Raw genomic sequence first — 20,549 nt, forward strand, 5'->3', positions numbered from 1 at the left:
ACCTTTTCCCCTTACTCAGGTGTTTGGTGTGTTTTGTGGCGACCTTACAGTTAGGACACTGCTTGAGATGTGTGCATTGCATATTGGAGTGCCTGGTTGAAGTACACTGCAAGTGTACTTGAGACTTTCTTTATTTCTTTGAGAGGTAGAGTCACAGACAGAGGAGGGACAGACAGAAAGGTCTTCCGTCTGCTGTTTAACTCCCCAAATGGCTGCAACAGTCAAAGCTGGGCCAATTTGAAGCCAGGAGCCAAGAGTGTCTCCACTTTCACACCAGCTTCCTTCTGGTGCACACTGTGGGAGGCAACAGAGTTCTTGGGTCTCTGCCACCCATGGGAATACCCTGATTGAGTAGCCAACTCATGGCTTCAGCCTGGCTCAGCCATGGCTTTTGTACAGGTTTGGAGAGTGAACCAGCAGACGAACAATTTCTCTACATGTCTCTCCTAAGGCTCTCTTTCTGTCTGACTTTCAAATAAAATTAAAACTCAAATAAAATGAAAATTTAATCAATAAATATTTAAATGAAACAGGATTATTCCAGTTCAAATGTATACTAAGAAGCTAAAAGCATGATAGGAAGCATCAGTAGCAGGACTAATCAAACAGAATAGAGTCATTTAACTCAAAAAAAAAAACAGGGTATTTTACAATTCATACTTACAGGACAAAAAAGGAGAAAAGAATGAAGGATTAAGGAAACACATAGGAACAGTTGGAGAGTGTGAAGACTACATATCTGAGTAATTAGGGTTCAGGAGGGCTTTAGAAAGCCAAAAAAGCAGAAAGCACATCCAAAAAAAAATGATGGCATAAAACTTCCCAAAGCTAAAGAAAGGCACACCTATTCAGATACAGATTCAACTCAACAGAGCTAATACTAAGACATATTATAATCAAACTATCAAAGATAGAGAGGATTCTCAAGGCCTCAAGAGAGAAAAAATGCAAAGGAATCCATTTCACCTGACAGCAGAAACCTTACAGGCCAAGAAACTGAAATGAGACTGTCACAGTATCAAAGGGAAAGAATTGCCTGCCAGGAATGCCATGTCAAGTAAAGTCATTCTTAAGATAATATGAATGGATAAAGACAACCTCAAACAAAAAAACTAGGGGAATTTATCACCAGTTTACCAGGCTTACAAGAAATGCTACAGGAAGTTCTTCAAAGTGAAAGAGACATTAACAGATAATAACGTATCAGAAGATATAAAACTCACTGGTAAGACTAGCCATGCAGACAAATTCAGAATGCTCTAATATAGTCATCATAGTGCACAAACCAGTCACATCGTTAGTATGAAAACTGAAAAGCAAAACAATCAGAAAAATTATAACTGATTAATAAGGTAAGCGAAAAGCATTATAGAAAGATAAACATAAGATGAGACACCAAAAATTCAAGATGTGGGGCCTGGTGCTGTGGCAGAGTAGGTTAAGCCTCTGCCTGCTGCACCAGAATCCCATATGGGTGTCAGTTCATGTCCAAGCTGCTCCTCTCCCAATCTAGCTCTCCACTGTGGCCTGGGAGGGCAATGGAGGATGGCCCAAGTACCTGGGTCCCTGTGCCCGCATGGGAGACCTGGAAGAAGCTCCTGGCTTCTGGCTTCAGATCAGTCCAGCTCCAGCTGTTGTGGCCATTTGGGAGTGAACCACCAGATGGAAGACCTCTCTCTCTTACTCTTGCTCTCTCCCTCTCTCTTTTTCTCTCTCTGTCTGTGACTTTACTTCTCAAAGAAATAAATAAAATCTTTAAAAAGTAAAAATTCAAGAGGTGGTGAGGAATGGAGTACTAGTGAAGAGCTCTTTATTATATCTTACCTCTGCGTTGTTTGTCTCATAGATTTCCATTTCTTTATAATCAGTGTTAAGTAGCTATCACTCTAGAACAGCTTGTGACATAAGGTAGTTTTTGTAAGCCTCACAATAACTGAAAAGTAAAAACCTATAATATACTTAAAAAAATAAAAACAAGGAATCCAAGCACACTACTAGAGAAAAATGCTTAGCCACAAATGAAGACAGTAACAGAAGGAGAAAGAAAGACAGCATCTATAATAAAGCTAGAAAGCAAGTATTAAAATGACACTAGTAAGGCCTTATCTACCAATAGTCATCATAAAAGTAAATGAACTAGGTTACCCAACTAAAAAGACATAGAGTAACTGAATATATAAGGATAAAAGACCCAACTATATGCTGCTTACAAGAAACTCACTTCAGTGCTGAGGACACTCATGGCTTAGAGTGAAAGATGCAATAAGTAAGATATTCCACGTAAGTGAAACCCAAAGGAAGCAAGAATAGCCATGCTTGTTTCAGATTGAATAGATTTTAAACTGAAGCAGTAAAAAACATACAAGAATGGCAATTCTATAATAATGAAAAGTCCAATTCATCGTGAAGAAGGAGCACTTATAAACATATTTGCATGCAATACCAGAGCACCCATGTACCTAAGTCATATTTTATACCTAAAGGTAGGGGCTGGCTTTGGTAAAGCCACCACCAAAAATGGTGGTATCCCATATGAGCATCAGTTTAAAGCCCTGCTGCTCCATTTCTGATCCAACTCCCTGCTGATGCACTTCAGAAAGCAGCAGAAGATGGCCCAAGTCCTTGGGCCGCTGCACCCATGTGGGAGACCTGGAAGAAGCTCAGGCTCCTGGCTTCAGCTTGGTCCAGCCCTGGATGTTGTGTCCATCTGGAGAGTGAACCAAAGGATGGAAGGCCTCTCTTTCTGTCTCACCCTCTCTCTCTCTCTCTCTCACTGTAATTCTACCTTTCAAATAAATAAATCTTTAAAAAAATAAAAATAGGGCTAAAAGTGGAGATAGATGCTAACAAAATATAATTATGGGAATTTAACACCCTATTTCAAAAGTGAAAAGACCACCCAGAGAAAGCATCAACCAAGAAGCATCAGAGTTCAATAGCGCCCCTAGATGGACTTGATATAACAGACATCCACAGCCCATTGCATCCAGCAGCTACAAATGCACATTCTTTTCAAAAGCACAGGGAATGTTTCCAGGATAGACTGTTGGTAGATCACAAGATATATATCAACAAATATGAAAAAAGAGGAACTATATTGAAGAGTGAGCCTTTGATACAAGAGCTAAGTCTCCACTTGGATTTTTGAATCCCATATAGCAGTTCTTGTGTCTTGTCCCAGTTACTGTGGTTTCCATCCAGGTTCCTGTTAACATATAACCTGGGAAGCAACAGGTGATAGCTCAAGTACTTGGTCATTACCATCCATATGGGAGATATGAATTGAGCTTGAGCCTCCTGGCCTTGGTCTGGTACAGCATTGGCTGTTGACAGACTTTGTGGAATGAACCAGTGGAAAAAAAGATTCTCTCTCTCTCTCTCTCTCTCTCTCTCTCTCCCCTTTTCAAGTAACAAATAAATTTTAAAAATAATTATATCTGATATTTTCCTGACTATAATGCAATACAGTTAGAAATCATCAAGAAAATCTTTTAACTTAGATAAATAAGTTGAAATTAAATAACTTACTCCTACAGAACAAATGCATCAAAGAAGAAATTAAGAAGAAAATTGAAAATTTTCTTCAAACAAATTATAATGGAAACAAAGCATGCCAAAACCTATGGGATATGGCAAAAACAGTGCTGGAAGGGATGTTTATAACATCAATACCCACATCAGTTTAAGAAAAGGAGAAAGCTTTTAAATAAACAACTAATATTTGCACCTTAAGAAATTAGAAAATACAAGGGTGACTTAAAATCAAAATTAGTGAAAGAAATAAAATATTGAGATAGAAAATAGATGAAAGATTAAAAAGTATATTTAAAGATCAGGAATATTATTTTTTAAAAAACAAAACTGACAAACTCTTGGTTAGACTGAGAAACAAGGAAACAAAATTTAAATAAACAAAGCTTAGACTTTAATAAGGAAATAATGCAACTGACACCGAAGAAATACAAACAATTGTTAAAGATCATTAGGAATAATACAGCATCAAATCTGAGGACCTAGAAGAAATGGACAAATTCCTAAACATATTACCTTAACAAGACTGAATAATGAACAAATAGGAGGCTTCAATAGACTAGTAATGAGTAGGTAAACTGAATCAGTGATAAAATTCTCCCATCAGAGAAAAATCCCAGGACCAGTGCCTTTACTGATGGGTCTCCCACGCAGGTGCAGGGGCTCAAGGACTTGGGCCATCTTCCACTGGTTTCCCAGGCCACAGCAGAGAGCTGGATCGGAAGAGGAGCAGCCAGGTCTCGAACCGGCGCCCATATGGGATGCTGGCATTTCAGGCCAGAGCATTAATGCACTGCGCCACAGTGCCGGCCCCACCAACTATTTTTTTTTTTTTTTTTGACAGGCAGAGTGGATAGTGAGAGAGAGAGACAGAGAGAAAGGTCTTCCTTTGCCATTGGTTCACCCTCCAATGGCCTCCGCAGCTGGTGCGCTGCCACCAGTGCACCGCGCTGATCCGAAGCCAGGAGCCAGGTGCCTCTCCTGGTCTCCCATGGGGTGCAGGGCCCAAGGACTTGGGCCATCCTCCACTGCCTTCCCGGGGCACAGCAGAGAGCTGGCCTGGAAGAGGGGCAACCAGGAAAGAATCCGGTGCCCCGACCAGGACTAGAACCCGATGTGCCGGCACCGCTAGGTGGAGGATTAGCCTATTGAGCCGCGGCACCAGCCCACCAACTATTCTTAAATTAATTCAAAAAAATAAAAAATGAGAGAACTCTTGCAAACTCATTTTGTCAGGTTAGCATTGCTTTAATTAAAAAAAAAAATCAGACAAGGACACAATAAAAGAAAGTTACAGGGCAATATCTTTGCTTAACATACCTACAAATTCTTCACCAAATGCTAGCAAACTGAAATCAACAGCACATTAAATACATTGTTCACTCTGATCATGTGGGATTTATCCTAGGGATGCAATGCATGTCAATGGATTAAAGGATACAAACCACAGGATCATTGCAATGGAGGCAGAAAAAGCATTTGATAAAATCCAGAAAACTTCATGATTAAAAACTCTAAACAAATTAAGTACAAAAGGAATGTACATAAATATAATAAAGACCATATTAACAAATTAGCAGGTGTCAGAGTGGGGAAACCCTGAAAACTTCTCTAAGATTTGGAACAAGGCAAGGATGCTCATTTTCACCACTGGAAATCCTTGAACAGATTGGCATAAAAAGAAACAAAGGACATCCAAATTAGAAATAAAGCAGTTAAATTTCCCTGTAAATGACATGACCTCTTTTATATATTGAAAACGCTAGACTCCAAAAAGATGCATTATATTTGATAAACATGAAGTTGCAGGACATTACTTCCATGTAAAAAAATCAGTGGCATTGTTACATAGCAATAATGCATTATCTGAAAAATTAAACTATAAAGCAATCCATTACTAATAATTATGAACTAAATAAAATACCTAGGGACAAACTAAAGCAAACATGTGAATGTTCTCAAAGATGCAAACTATAAAACACTGATTAAACATTGAAGAGAACACAAAACAATCAAAAGGCATGCCATGTTCATAAAATCATTATAAGTATCATTAAAATATCCATTTTATCAAAAACAAGTTATAGATTTAATACAACTGCTATCAAAATATCAATGACTTGTTTCACAGAAGTATAGAAGCAACTGTTAATATTTGTGTGAAGAAACAGATCACATGTAACTAAAGATATTTTGAGCAAAAAGAACAAAGCAAGAGGCATTTCAGTATTTTTAAGATACATTACAGTAAATAAAAAAGCATGATTCTTGGCATAAAAAGAGAAATGCAGACCAAAAGAACAGAATGGATACCCCAGAAAAAAATCCACACATCTGCATCCAGCTGATCTTTGGAAAAGGTAGTAAGAACACCCATTGAAAAAAGGAAAGTTATTTCCAACAAATGTTGCTAGGAAAGCTGCAAATTCACATGCAAAATAATGAAACCAGACCCCTGTCTCTCATCAACTACAAAAATCACCTCAGCTTGAATTATGGACCTAAATGTAAGACCTGATGCTTTGAAACTACTAAAAACATGGAGAAGATGCTAAAGGATATCAGATTGGACAATAATTTTTTAATCAGATCCCAAAAGCACAGGAAACAAAAGAAAAGAGACAACTTTGATTTCATCAAAGCAAAAGCTACTGCATAGTGAAAGAAACAATCAACAAACAATTGCTTTAAGTAGCATTTTGATCTCAGAATCAACCCTTAATGTTGAAAATCCCATGAGAGCATTTCAGGCATAGAAAAACCAAAGATACTATGTAATAGTGTCCTACATGAAGGACCTCTGTGGGTGAGACACCAGTGGAAAGAAGTGGTCATCAAGGAAGAATGTACTTTTCTCTGAAGGGAGGAGAGAATTTCTACTTTACATATGATATTCTTTAGCTTTTTTTTTTAATATGATTTGTTGAACTCTTTACTTAGTATAGAATTAATCTTCTGTATATAAAGTTAATTGAAAATAGATCTTGGTATAAAAAATAAGACAGAGAATAGGAGAAGAAGGAAGAAGAGGGGTGGAATGTGAGTGGGAGGGTGGGTACGGTGGAAAGAATTACTATGTTCCTAAAGTTGTATTTATGAAATAGATGAAGATTGTATTCCTTAAATAAAAGATTTCTTTGGGAAAAAACAAACCAGATTGGAGAAAAAATAAAGATAGAACCCAATTATATAAAAAAAGAGAGACAACCTACAGAATGGAAGAAAATATTTGCAAGTGCAATAACCAAACTATAAGGAACTCAAACAAATCAAAAGCAAAAAAAATGGAGAGCAAAAGAGATAAAGAAATAAACAGAAAGAAAGGAAGGAAGGAAGGAAGGAAGGAAGGAAGGAAGGAAGGAAGGGAAAGAAAGAAAAAAAGGGAGAGAGAGGAAGGGAAAGAGAAAGAGGGAGGGAGGGAGGGAGGGAGGGAGGAAAGGTGAGAGGAGAGGAGAGGAGAGGAGAGGAGAGGAGAGGAGAGGAGAGGAGAGGAGAAAAACACTCAGAAAGGAGAGAAAAACTCAGAAAACACAACATAGAATTCAATTTTAAAATGAGCAGGGATCGGACTGTGGAACGGGGAGTTAAACCATCACTTGGGATGCTTGCATCCCATGTTGGAGTGCCATGTTGAGTCACAGCTTCTAAACCAGCTTCCTGCTAATGTTTCTGGGAAGCAGTGGATGATGTCATAAGTACCTAGATTCCTGGGACCCATGTGAGAGACCTGGGTGGAGTTCCTGACTCCTGGTTTCTGTCTGACCTAACACCAGCTATTGTGGGTATTTGCAGAATGAACTAGTAAATGGAAAAATCTCTCTGCCTCTGGCCAGCGCCGCAGCTTAATAGACTAATCCTCCACCTGCAATGCCAGCACACCGGGTTCTAGTCCTGGTCGCTCCTCTTCCAGTCCAGCTCTCTGTTGTGGTCAGGGAGTGCAGTGGAGGATGACCCAAGTCCTTGGGCCCTGCACCCTCATGGGAGAGCAGGAGAGGCACCTGGCTCCTGGCTTTGGATCAGCGTGGTGCACCGGCCTCAGCTGCCATTGCGGGTGAACCAACAGAAAAGGGAGATCTTTCTCTCTGTCTCTCTCTCTCTCTAGCTGTCCACTCTGCCTGTCAAAAAAAAATCTCTGCCTCTTCTCTTCCTTTCTTTCTATCACTCACTATTTAAAATAAATAAATAAAAATTTAAATGTGCACATACATGAAAAGATGCACAACATCACTATTCCTCAGGGAAATGCAAACCAAAACCAAAATGAGATGTCATATCACTCCAGTAAGATTTTCTACTATGAAAAAGATAAGAGATAATAAGTGCTGGCAAGGATGTGCACACTTAACGGCAGGAATCAATCATTGTGGAAGCAGCATGAAGGATCCTCAAAAAAAGTGAAAATGTAACTACCATATGACCCAGCAATTATACTACTGAATACATATCCAAGGGAAATGAAATCAGTCTGTTACGAAGACATCTACACTCCCATGATTATTGCAGCATTAGTCTAACCCAGAAGTAGAAGCAACCTGAGTGTCCCCTGACGAATGGATAAAGAAAATGTGGCACATACTCACAATAGAATATTATTCAGCCATAGAAATGATGCAATCATTCCACTTTCAACAATTTAGATGAAACTAAGGAGAGGAAGGGATGTGGAAAGGTGATTTATGGGCAATAATCGATGGATAAAAGTAAGAATTTCTGGGGTTATGGTTCACAACAGAAAGACTGCAGATCATAATGTATACGTATTTTTCTTAAAATAATTAGAAGAAAGAATTTTTAATGTTTTAACCATAAAGAAATGTTTACTGTTTTAGGAGATAAATATGTTTACCCTGTTGAAAATTATGAAGTTTGTGTACATACAGTTATATACATACATATATATATATACAGAGAGAGAGAGAAAAAGGTAGCAATGTACTCTATAAATATATACAATTTTACATGTCAGGTAAAAATAAAAGAAAAATCAATTAAACTAAATAATTATAAAATTGAGGAAGCCTGTAAAATTACCTTATTTTTTATTAACTTATGCAAATTAGTTTAAAATAAGTGAGATTATCATTTCTCTAGAAATCAGTTTTAAAATATTTATAAATATAGGTCATAGCAGTGCACACCGTTATATTCTTTATTTTATTAATGCACGCACAAACACAATAGTGCAAGCTTTAGTTCAGAAGCTTGGATTTCTCATGACATTTTTTGTAATCTATTCTTCATGAAGTAATCACATAAAACAATGACTTCTACAGTTGTATAAGAAATTTTTCACCCTACAAAAAGAAGAAAATATGTTTTCTGTTGGAATACTAAGCAGAAATATCCCTAAATGCTTTAAGATCCTCTTTTCAATATTACTTAATAAAGTGAATGTCCCTCTCTTGCAGAGAAAATACGACCACAAAAAGGAATAAAGAGATGGCTATTCAGGGCACTCAGAGAGAAAACTGTAGTCTTCCTTAATCATAGTGTTTTAGAAACAAAAGCAAGAGGCCGGCATTGTGGCGTACTGGGTAAAGGTGTCAACTACAATGCTAGCATCCCACATGGGTGCCAGTTCGAGACCCAGCTGCTCCTCTTCCTATCCAGATCTCTGCTGTGGCCTGGGAAAGCAGTAGAAGATGGCCCAAGTCCATGGGCCCCTGCACCTGTACGGGAGAACCAGAAGGAGCTCCTGGCTCCTGGCTCCTGGCTTCAGATTGGCACAGCTCCGGCCATTGTGGCCAACTGGGGAGTGAACCAGAGGATTAAAAGACCTCTCTCTCTCTTTCTCCCTTTCTCTCTCTATCTCTGCCTCTCCTTTTTTCTCTGTGTAACTATGACTTCCAAGTAAAATAAATAAATCTTTAAAAAAAAAAGAAACAAAAGCAAGCAAAACAAAATCTTCCCCAATAACCAGGAGGTAATAAACACTGCACGATAGGAGAGCATTACTATGCAGCAGATTCCATAACAGAGTCCTGAAATCCCCAAATGACAGATCTGGTCAAAATGAAGCATGGGCCACAACAAAGACATTAGACATGGGTAGATCCCTTAGAAAAATGACTGAGTACCAATAGTGGGAAGCTGAAGACAGAGCTCTTTATAGACCTGTATGAACTTATTGTTTGCAATTATATAGTAGAAAACATGATTTTCATACCAGAGCAGAGAGATTCAAACATTGTCAACCAATCAGCAATGAGCCCTCATGTACATTTTCCTGAAGCGGATTTTTTCCTTATCAGCATGTCACATGTTGCACATAGAGTGACCATATGTTCTGGCCAGGAGGATATACATAGTTCATCCTTTTCTGAAGGGAATACATTCCAAGACCCTCTGTAGATGCTTGAAACAGCCAATAGTACCAAACTCTTTACATACTATACTTTTTCTTACACATACAAAACAATAAAAAAACCCTTAATTTATAAATTGGGCACAGAAAGAGATTAAAACCAGTATTAAGATAGAAAAATTATAATAATAAACCACAATAAAAGTTATGTGAATGTGGTCCATCTCTTTCTCAAAATGCTTTATGCTAATTTCACCTATGGAAACCACTGTAGCTTCTCTTCAGGATATTTGAATTGCCTACATCACTGTTCTTATACTTTGGGACAATTACTAAATAAAATACAAGGGAACTAGCTTTGTGGGACAGTGGGTTTAGTTACTGCTTCTGATGCCAGCATCTCATATCAGAGTGCCAGTTTGAGTCCCAGCTACTCCACTTCTGATCCAACTCTCTGCCAATGCACCTGGGAAGGCAACAGAAAATTTCCAAGTGCTTGGACCCCCTACCATTCATGTGGGAAATTAAGATGGAGTTCTTGGCTCCTGGCTTCAACCTGGCCCAGCCCTGGCTATTGGCAGCCATTTGGAGAGAGAATTTTGGGAGTGAACCAACAAATGGAAGCTATATTTCCCTTTCTCTTTCTCTTTCTCTCTCTCTCTCTCTCTCTGTCACTATACCTACCAAAACAAAAAATTTAAATGAATCAATAAATAAATAGGGTTCCTTGAACACAACTGTGTGCTATCACACCAATTAATCTGAACAATGAGAAGGCTGCTACATGACAGATGGGCAGGTTTGAGTACAATGGACAAAAGGACAACTCACCTATCCTCAGTGACATGGACAGAACAGCAGGAAATTTCATCATGTTACTCAGAATATATGCAATTTAAAACTTATAAATTGTTTATTTAGAGAAGTTTCCTTTAATATTTTTGGATATTGTCCATAGGTAACTCAAATGGCAGAAAGTAAAATCACATAAACAAAGGGACTACTATATGAGCCCTGCTCCCCCTACACACACCAACCTCTATGTGGAACCTAAGGGATCATGGTTTAGCTGCTACTCTCTGACATGAATGATCTGTGGCTTTGTGCCTATTCCAAGCTCCCCACAGCCATTCTCAGCCAATGCCTGCTACCAGGCAAGCCAGCCATGAGTGGTATTCAATGCCAGGTGGCCTTGCAAACCCTTTTCATACTCCACAAGGGTATGGGATGCTTCCACCAGTTTTCTTTTCCATGCCTCTTCAGTGGGCTTAGCCATGCATGGTCATCTCACTACCTTCCAGATCCATACAGATGTCTCCCGTTTTCTGTAACACAAGCCTTCTCCCTAATAAAATTGGAGGCACACTTAATCCTATTGCAGCACTTATTTCTCAGAAGACCTGAACTAAGACAGTGCTCAAGAACTCCTCTACTTAGAGTAGGGTTAACTACATAGTCACTAACTATGAACTGATAATAGATCATTGCAAAAATTAAGAGTGGGAATCCCAGGTCAGGCAGAAGGGTTGGAATGTGGGTGGGAGGGAGGGGAAGCCCCACTTTGTTCCTAAATCTGCATATATGAAAAATATGCAACTTGTATAATTGAAATAAAATAAAGAAAATTGAATTTTAACTAAATTACTTTGAAACAAACATGAGTTTTCATTATAGAGATGGATAAAGATTACTACAAAATAACATGGAGTTATATCATCAGATTATGAATCACCTTACAAGAATAAGTAACTTGAAAGAATGCACCTTGTGCTGTATACCATATCCATCATTTATCAGAGTCTGGAACCTGTTTAGTATACAAAGGTTAGTTGAGTCGATAAATTGCATTAGAAGGTCGAATGTTTTAATAAAAATTAATGCGCATACATTATATTTTTAAACCACACATTATTCAACAGCTATGCTAACTCTGACAGTGCTTGCACACCAGATAGAAAGGTATGTGCCCTTATATAGAAAGATCAAACTTTGTGTGGTAAAATAGACAATGGATAAATCTCAGTTTTTAAAGAACTAGTATGCTTTTTTCCCCATTGACTGCATCTTGTACACTCCTGCCAGCAAGGCACAAGCATTCAGATTTCTGCCCATACTTGCCTTACTTTCTTTCTTTTTTTATTTTTTATTTTTTTTGGAATAGTCCTTCCAATAGATGCAAAGTGCTATCCTTCTCATTGTGGTTTTAATTTTCATCTCCCTGTTGGTGAGTGGTGCTGAGCACCTTTTCATGTATTTATTGGCTAATTCTGTATCTTCTTTGGTAAAATATCTAGCCATGTACTTTACCCATTTTTAACTGGTTGTTTGATTTGATGTTGATTTATAGAAATTCTTTATATAGTCTGGGTATTAATTTTTGATAGTTTATAAATTTAAATATAATTTCAAAATGTTTTCTTCCATCTTGCAGGCTATTTTCACTCTGTTGATAGTATCTTTGATATACAAAAGCTTTAAATTTTAATCAAGTTCAAGTTATTTTTTCTCTTGTTGTCTCTGCATTTAGTCATACTCAAGAAATTGATGACAAATCCAATTTCATGAAGCATTTTCTCTGTGTTCTGCTAGACTTAAGGAAGTAATTTAGGTTAAATGAGGTCACAGGATGGAGCCCTAGTCCATAGGGCTATTATCTTTATAAGCGAAGACACCATTCTGTCTTCTCTCTCTCTTCCCCTCCTGTTGCAGCCTGGAAAGACCATGTCAGAACACAAGGAGATGACTACCTACAGGGAGGAGGAGCCCTCGCAGCAAGCCAAATGTTTCAGTACCTTGACCACAGACTTGCAACCGCAGAACTGTAAGTAAACCAATGTCTGTTACTGAAGGCTCCCAGTCTGTGTTGTTTTGCTGTGAAGCACAAGTTCACTAGGACACTGAAGCATTGGATTTTCATGAATGACGAAAGTCTTTGCCTGTCTAAACTTTAACCAGGCTTCCATCCTCCTAGTCCCATCTGTGCACTTCCTTATACAATACAGTTTTTGAAATTTGTTAAATTTGAAAGAAATGTGTTAAGTCAGCTCAGCCATAACCTCGCCACTTCCATCCTTAATATTGGATTATCAACATCTGACCTAGTTCTACTCCTCTACCCCAAGATAAAGTCTAATCACCCAGGTCCCTTTACAGCAAGAAAATTGGCATGTGATGTTAGACAGAATTCCTTTTACCCCTGCTATTCTGTCTTCATAATTTTCCATCCAGTGCCCTCTCCCCTTAACCTATATACCTATTGTGTTGGTCCTGATGAAAGTGTGTCTTACTGTGCTTTGACAGATACCATTAAATATTATTATTCATTGTCACGAACACATGTGAACTCATATGACTCTCCACACACATGGAAACTGTTGAAATGAGAACACAAAGAAAGCCTTCCAAATAATAAAAAGCAAGATCAGTTTATTTATAGATTCCCATGAAAAACTTTTCCAACCCAAGGACAAAAGTTAGACTTACATTTAGAGAGGGCATTGTCAGTGGACTGAACATAAATTCACAAAAACATAAAGAATCAGAAGTTGCAAATTCACGTGTCCAGATTATCCATGAGTCAGACTCTGAACTCTGTGTGGATTGATGTTAACACATGATTGCATCTACGATTGATGGTTTTGTTGCATTCACTGAAAATGCACAGTCAGAAGACAAATATTTTGTTCTATTTTCTGTTTTATAGCAGACTGAGTAATTTGTGAAACAAAAGTCGATTGGCTCACAATTCTAGGGGTTGAGAAATCCAAGGGCATAGGATATCCTCCATCAGAAAGTGGCAGGAAGTCAAAGAGCAAGGGCGAGGCAGGACGAAAGAGCCGGGGTGAGAGTGGGATGCTGTTATCACAATCTGTTATCAGGATAAGAACCACACACCAGGACAGTGGATCCACCCATTCACAAGTCTCCATCCTCATGACCTTGTCACTTTCCATTAAGCCCCACATAACACTGCCACACAGGGGTCAATCAGCACAAGAAAGCAGGGAACACACCCAAACCATAGCAAAAACAAGACCTATTAATGTATTTTCTATTATATGATCCAATTAATTTAACATTCACTATTTAAAATCACTGGGAATACTGTTAGCTATGCCAATTACATGTGAAACAAATGAAAATATAAGGATCATTTAATAATTCATTCACTATTCTTTATTATACACTTTTGGCAAAGGTGATCAACAGCCAGATAGAGTCAAGATAAATTTACAATTGTGAAATAAGATATCTAATTTTAATATCAGGGAATGTAGTGAAGAAATAGAGAATAAATTAACATTATAAAGAGAATATTAAACATGCAATTATGACAGAATGCAAATCAGTTTTGCAGAACATTTTGATCTAGCTGCTAATGAGAAATGAGAAATTGTTGAGCTGGTTTCATCTATGACTTTAATAACTCTCATGTAATTCTTTTATTCTTCATTTATTTTCTCATAGCACAGGTACTACACATATAAATTGGCACATTTGATAAAGAGTAATTTTTCTCAGACTAAATGCATTTTATGAGCAATAAGAGCTAAAATATTACTGACTAATTTCAGAATATTTTAGTGCAATATAAGATAAATGATGTTTTTCCATAATTTGAAAAAAAATTACCAAAAATTTATCTTATCTATATGTATTTGAACCTAATCACTTTCTGAAACACTATCCCATGGTTTCCCATTGTTTATATTCAGATGATGAACTATATATAACAGATTCATTCAGCACCATGAGTTATTATTTTATATTTTATTTTCACATTTAATTTGTCTTTAGGAAAAACAGCTAGAACTAAACTTTTCAAAGTTTTCAGAGTGACTCCTACCCTGTCTCTGGAGCTCCATTTGCAAGTATGTTTGGTACCAAAACTAATTCTCAAAACTGAGACATGAGAAATGTTGTTAGTAGTTGTCAAAACAGTCAGTGAAACAGAACAAGCAGGAAAAGAGAAAAGACATAACAGTAAACAGATAAAATAATACAACATTTTCAAGACTTTACCATGAAGCATTCAGTTTATATGGAAATCTCATCTAATCCTTATGAAATCACATCCATAGGTACAGTTATTAAATTCACTTTTATAGGCTTGAAAATATGTAACAATTTGTCCTCAGTTCAAAGTCTTATATTTTCTCCCATTTTCTGAGAAGTAGCCTTTAAACTCTTAGAATTTCTGGAGTGATTGAAAGATCTTTTCTCCATGCAGACCCTCTGATATCACATCTGACAGTTTATGCTACTGAGATGACTGGGAGAGACACAAGCCACGCCAGAAAGACAAACCATGCAATTGGAAGAAAGGTATCTTGGGCTATGTGACATCAGCCTGATTTCCTGGCATTGTGGAACTATAGGCAGTTGTAGTAGTGAGCAACGATTTAGACAAACCTGACTATGTATTGAAGCCTTGGTAGAAACTCCAGACACTGACATTCTGGTAAGCTTTCTGGAATGGTGACACTCTGTGAGTGTTGCCACACATCAAGGAACATTCACATTTGAGAGCCTCCGTATTCCAATCTATGCATCTTCCTCTTTGGGTGGTGGTAATGTGCATCGTTTTGCTATAATAAAATTTTAACTGTATGCATAGCACTTACCTGAGTTCTTCAACTTGTTTGCATGAATTATTGAGCCGAGGGCGGGGGGGGGGGGTGGTTCTGCATACTCCTAAATGAGTCAGCAGACTTGCAGGGAGAGTGTTCCTGGGGACTGCCAACCTTTCAATCGGTGTCCTCAGTGAAGGCCGGCTTGTGGGGACAATTCCCTCAGGGAGTTTTCAATCTCCTGTAGTTGGTGTCAGCAGTATTGGGCAGATGTCAAAGTCTGGACAGCTCTGCCCATAGCCTCAATTTAGTCTAAGCTTCAATTTAGGCTAACACTGGGTAGGAAGCAACGCATTAGTTTGACTTGCCCAAAACCTTAGAGCAATTATGTGTAGAATTTGAGGTATGGATCCTAGCAGTGAAATCTGATTCCATGATCGGTCAGGTAAGTATGAGCTGTTTCACAAAGGTACAAAATGAAAAAGTGTGGTCATCACTTGGAATCTAGCGGAGACCCTGAGACAAGGATATGAGTTAAAGTGGTTGTTTTGGGGGAAATAATAATTAACAGTAACAACAGAAGAATTGGGAATTAAGCCAGGAAAGGCAAGGCAGGCAGTGGTGACCAGAGCTTATTCCCTCTGGGAAACTGAATAATGGTTTGCACTGGATATGTCAGGGGGATGAGATCACTGTGACATGGATTTTTCATCATAGTCTGTGGGTGAGGACTGAATGCAGGGGAAAAGAAGCCGTGCTGACGCCCCAGCGCTTCTAGATTACACAATGCAACGTCAGGGTAGTCTTTGAAGGTTCCGAAGAAGGATGTTTGGCAATCACATGTGGTTATGAGCAGCTGGAAAGCTAGGTGGAAACATGCTGAAGTAGCAAGGCCTGAGGGATACGAGCACGCATAAATGGCTATGACAGGAAAAAACTACAAGTGTAGTAGTCTTGGAATGTCTTGGAAAGTGAAGGTCAGGAGATTAGGAGATTCGGTAAACCATTGCCTTCATCACCCCCACAGTTAGGCACGGTGAACTGTATAGCTAGTCACCCTATTGGAAGCTTCAGTCACACCAAACATTAGAATGCATAGCAACTAGCAAGGTCATCTGCTAGTTCCGCGTTTCTCTCTGCTGCAGTGAAGGGCTTACTAAGCCCAGCCTGTGGTGCCTGTGGTGCCTGTGGTGCCAGCCCTCCTTGGATGGATTCAGCATTCTGGATCAGATCTCCCTTCAGTGACAACATGGATCCCATGAGCGATCAACACTCCAATACTTTAAAGGCCTTCCTAATCCCAAAGTCCCAGGTGCATCAGCTTTTGCCGGATACAGTCCACCTGAACTTCTGTATCTGTCCACTCTGTTCTTCTTTCATCACCCAATTTCAAGTACCCTCGCTAATCAATGCCCTGAACAAGGATCTTCATCTCTGTCTGCTTCCAAAAAACCCAACTCAAAATACATTTCTCACAGTGCTAGGCTGCAATGGCACAATCACCTCAATATGGACAAAAACCAAAAAACCACTTTTGTAAGTATTTTGACTTTTTTGATCCTGAAATAACATTGTTTTAGATAGTATTCTTTTTTATAAAGTTTTTTTTTATTTATTTGAAAGGCAGAGATACACAAAGAGAGGATAAGCAGAGAGAGAGAGAGGTCTTCCATCCGATGGCTCACTCCCCAATTGGCCGCAGCAGCCAGAGCTGTGCTGATCTGAAGCCAGGAGCCAGAATCTTCTTCTGGGTCTCCCATGTGGGTGCAGGGCCAAGGACTTGGGCCATCTTCTATTGCTTTCCCAGGCCACAGTTGAGAGCTGGATTGGAAGTGGAGCAGCTGGGACTAGAACCGGCACTCATATGGGATGTCGGTGCTTAAGGCCAGGGCGCTAACCTGCTGGCCTCTTAGATAGCATTCTAAGATGAACTCAGTGACTCTTTTTTTTTTTTAAACTTTTATTTAATGAATATAAATTTCCAAAGTACGACTTATGGATTACAATGGATTCCCCCACATACCATCCTTCCCACCCACAACCCTCCCCTTTCCCACTCCCTCTCCCCTTCCAATCACATCAAGATTCATTTTTGATTATCTTAATATACAGAAGATCAGCTTAGTATACATTAAGTATGGATTTCAACAGTTTGCTCCCACACAGAAACATAAAGTGAAAAATAATAGATGATTTTTTTAAATGATGATGAAATCAGAGCAGACCTATTGTCATGTTTAATCCCAGTGAGAGTCAAGTTGGGAATTGATGATTTTTTTTTTTTTTTTTTTACAGAGGATCAGTTTAGTATGCATTAAGTAAGGATTTCAACAGTTTGCACCCCCATAGAAACACAAAGTGAAATATATTGTTTGAGTACTCGTTATAGCATTAAATCTCAATGTACAGCACATTAAGGATAGAGATCCTACATGAGGAGTAAGTGCACAGTGACTCCTGTTTTGACTTTACCAATTGACACTCCTGTCTATGGCATCAGTAATCTCCCTATGCTCCAGTCATGAGTTTCCAAGGCTATGGAAGCCCTCTGAGTTCTCCAACTCTTATCTTGTTTAGACAAGGTCATAGTCAAAGTGGAGGTTCTCTCCTCCCTTCAGAGAAAGGTACCTCCTTCTTTGATGACCTGTTCTTTCCACTGGGATCTCACTCGCAGAGATCTTTTGCCAGAGTGTCTTGGCTTTCCATGCCTGAAATACTCTCATGGGCTTTTCAGCCAGATCCGAATGCCTTTAGGGCTGATTCTGAGGCCAGAGTGCTATTTAGGACATCTGCCATTCTATGAGTCTGCTGAGTATCTCACTTCCCATGTTGGATCACTCTCCCCTTTATTTACTCCATCGGTTAGCGTTAGCAGGTACTAGACTTGTCTATGTGCTCCCTTTGACTCCCAGTCCCTCCACCATGACCAACTGTGAACTGAAATTGATCACCTGGAACAGTGAGATGGCATTGGTACATGCCACCTCGATGGGATTGAATTGGAATCCCCTGGTATGCTTCCAACTCCACCACTTGGGGCAAGTCAGCCTGAGCATGTCCCAAATTATACATCTCTTCCCTCTCCCATTAAATTTAAAAAAGAACCTTTATGTACATTGATAAGCATGATCCTGTAATAAGCATATTTACTTAATAAAAGAAAAAAATTTTTTTTGAAAATTAAAAACAATTTAGTTATTATGGTAATAATCTTAAATCTATTTTCTAGGGATTAAAAGTGCTGATTGACTTTTATAATCTCCACTTTTCAGTTCAAATAAAAATGGATTAAGTATTAACTAATGATTACAGTGCTTTATCATTTGAGATGTTTTGTTGCAAAAGCCACATCATTTTTATGTGCTTGTGAATATCATCACCTGTGAAATAGTTTTAAAGAGGGCATTTAGCCAGTCTTTATTTCGTCAATTTCATCTCCAATCACAAATGGTTAATGTTGTAAAAATTCTAAATATAAAATAATCACTGTGTAAGCTCCTACGATAGAGATTTTAGAAAGGTCTTCAGCACGTAGTGAAACACCAGCGTTCCTCTAAGTGAGAGGTTCTCAGCTGGGACCATGATGTTTCATGGGGCCTCTTGGATAAACGGCTTTGATTACTGCTTCAATTCCTGGAACACTCAAGAGTCATTTGTATAGCAAGGGCCAGAGCCACAAAACAGGCTGAAGAATGGCTCATTGTCTCATACAGCACATCAACCTGCATCAAATGCAGAAAGTAGCTACACCATGAAAAGAGGTGGACAATTGTCATTTATAAATGCAAATGTGAAATTCACAAGACACATTGGTCAAGTCACTTTTGTACTTTGGTTCCGAAGACTAATATCTATTATACTTTCTTTCCAGAACATATAAAAGCAAGTTTCAAATGTTAACGTTCCATACAAACTTTACACGTACAAATCATGTTACAATAATTACAGATTTATTATTATTAAGAGACATGAGGCCGGCGCCGCGGCTCACTAGCTAATCCTCCGCCTTGCGGCGCCGACACACCGGGTTCTAGTCCCGGTCCGGGCGCCGGATTCTGTCCCGGTTGCCCCTCTTCCAGGCCAGCTCTCTGCTGTGGCCAGGGAGTGCAGTGGAGGATGGCCCAAGCGCTTGGGCCCTGCACCCCATGGGAGACCAGGAGAAGTACCTGGCTCCTGGCTCCTGCCATCGGATCAGCGCGGTGCGCCAGCCACAGCACGCCGGCCGCGGCGGTCTTTGGAGGGTGAACCAACGGCAAAAGGAAGACCTTTCTCTCTGTCTCTCTCTCTCACTGTCCACTCTGCCTGTCAAATAAATAAATAAATAAAAAAAAATAAAAAAGAGACATGAGAGTTGCAAAAGTATATATAAATTGAATAAGATAATTGTGCTTAAAATAAAAATTCATTTGTGATTGATCTGGTTTCCTGAAGTTTTAAGCTTTATTCATTTTCATTTGAAACAGACAAAAAGAGAGATACAGAGAAGGATGAAGAGAAATCTTTCATCTTTTGGTTCACCCCGCAAATGCCCACATCAGGCAAGTCTGGGTCTGACTGAAGCTGGGGATAAGGAACTCAATTAGGATCTGCCACATGGGTAGCAGAGACCTAATTACTTAAGTCATAAACTACTGCTTTCCAGGATATACATTAGTGTGAAGCTTGATTGGAAGAAAAATGGCCAGAAATCTGACAGGATCTCTGATGTGGGATGTGGGTGTCCCAAACGGAGACTTGACCTTTGTGCCAAATTCCAATTTTCATGAAGTCTTTTTTTTTCCTTTAAGATTCATTTTATTTTTTTGAAAGATAGAGTAACAGAGAGAGATAGAGACAGAGAGGAAGAGAGGGAGAGTTCTTCCAGCCGCTGGTTCATTCCTCAAATGGCAGCAATGGCTGGAGCCTAGTAGATCCAAAGCCAGGAGCCAGGAGTCTCTTGCAGGTCTTCCACGCAGGTGCAGGGGCCCAAGCACTTGGGTCATCTTCTGCTGCTTTTCCAGGCACATTAGCAGGGAGCTGGATTGGAAGTGAAGAAGCCAGGACTCAAACCAGCATTCACATGGGATGCCAGCGCTGAGGGTGAGGCTTTAGCCACTGTGCCACAGTGCCGGCCCCATTGATGTCTTTAAGACTTAATTTCTAAG

At 39.1% G+C, this 20,549-nt stretch overlaps 1 pseudogene; it reads left to right on the forward strand.

Annotated features, from left to right (window-relative positions):
- LOC103350699 (eukaryotic translation initiation factor 3 subunit L-like) overlaps nucleotides 1–20,549 on the forward strand; it is a 125,005-nt pseudogene that overhangs the window by 95,658 nt on the left and 8,798 nt on the right.

The sequence above is a fragment of the Oryctolagus cuniculus genome, chromosome 8 (genome assembly GCF_964237555.1).
Source record: "Oryctolagus cuniculus chromosome 8, mOryCun1.1, whole genome shotgun sequence".
Classification (NCBI taxonomy): Eukaryota; Metazoa; Chordata; class Mammalia; order Lagomorpha; family Leporidae; genus Oryctolagus; species Oryctolagus cuniculus.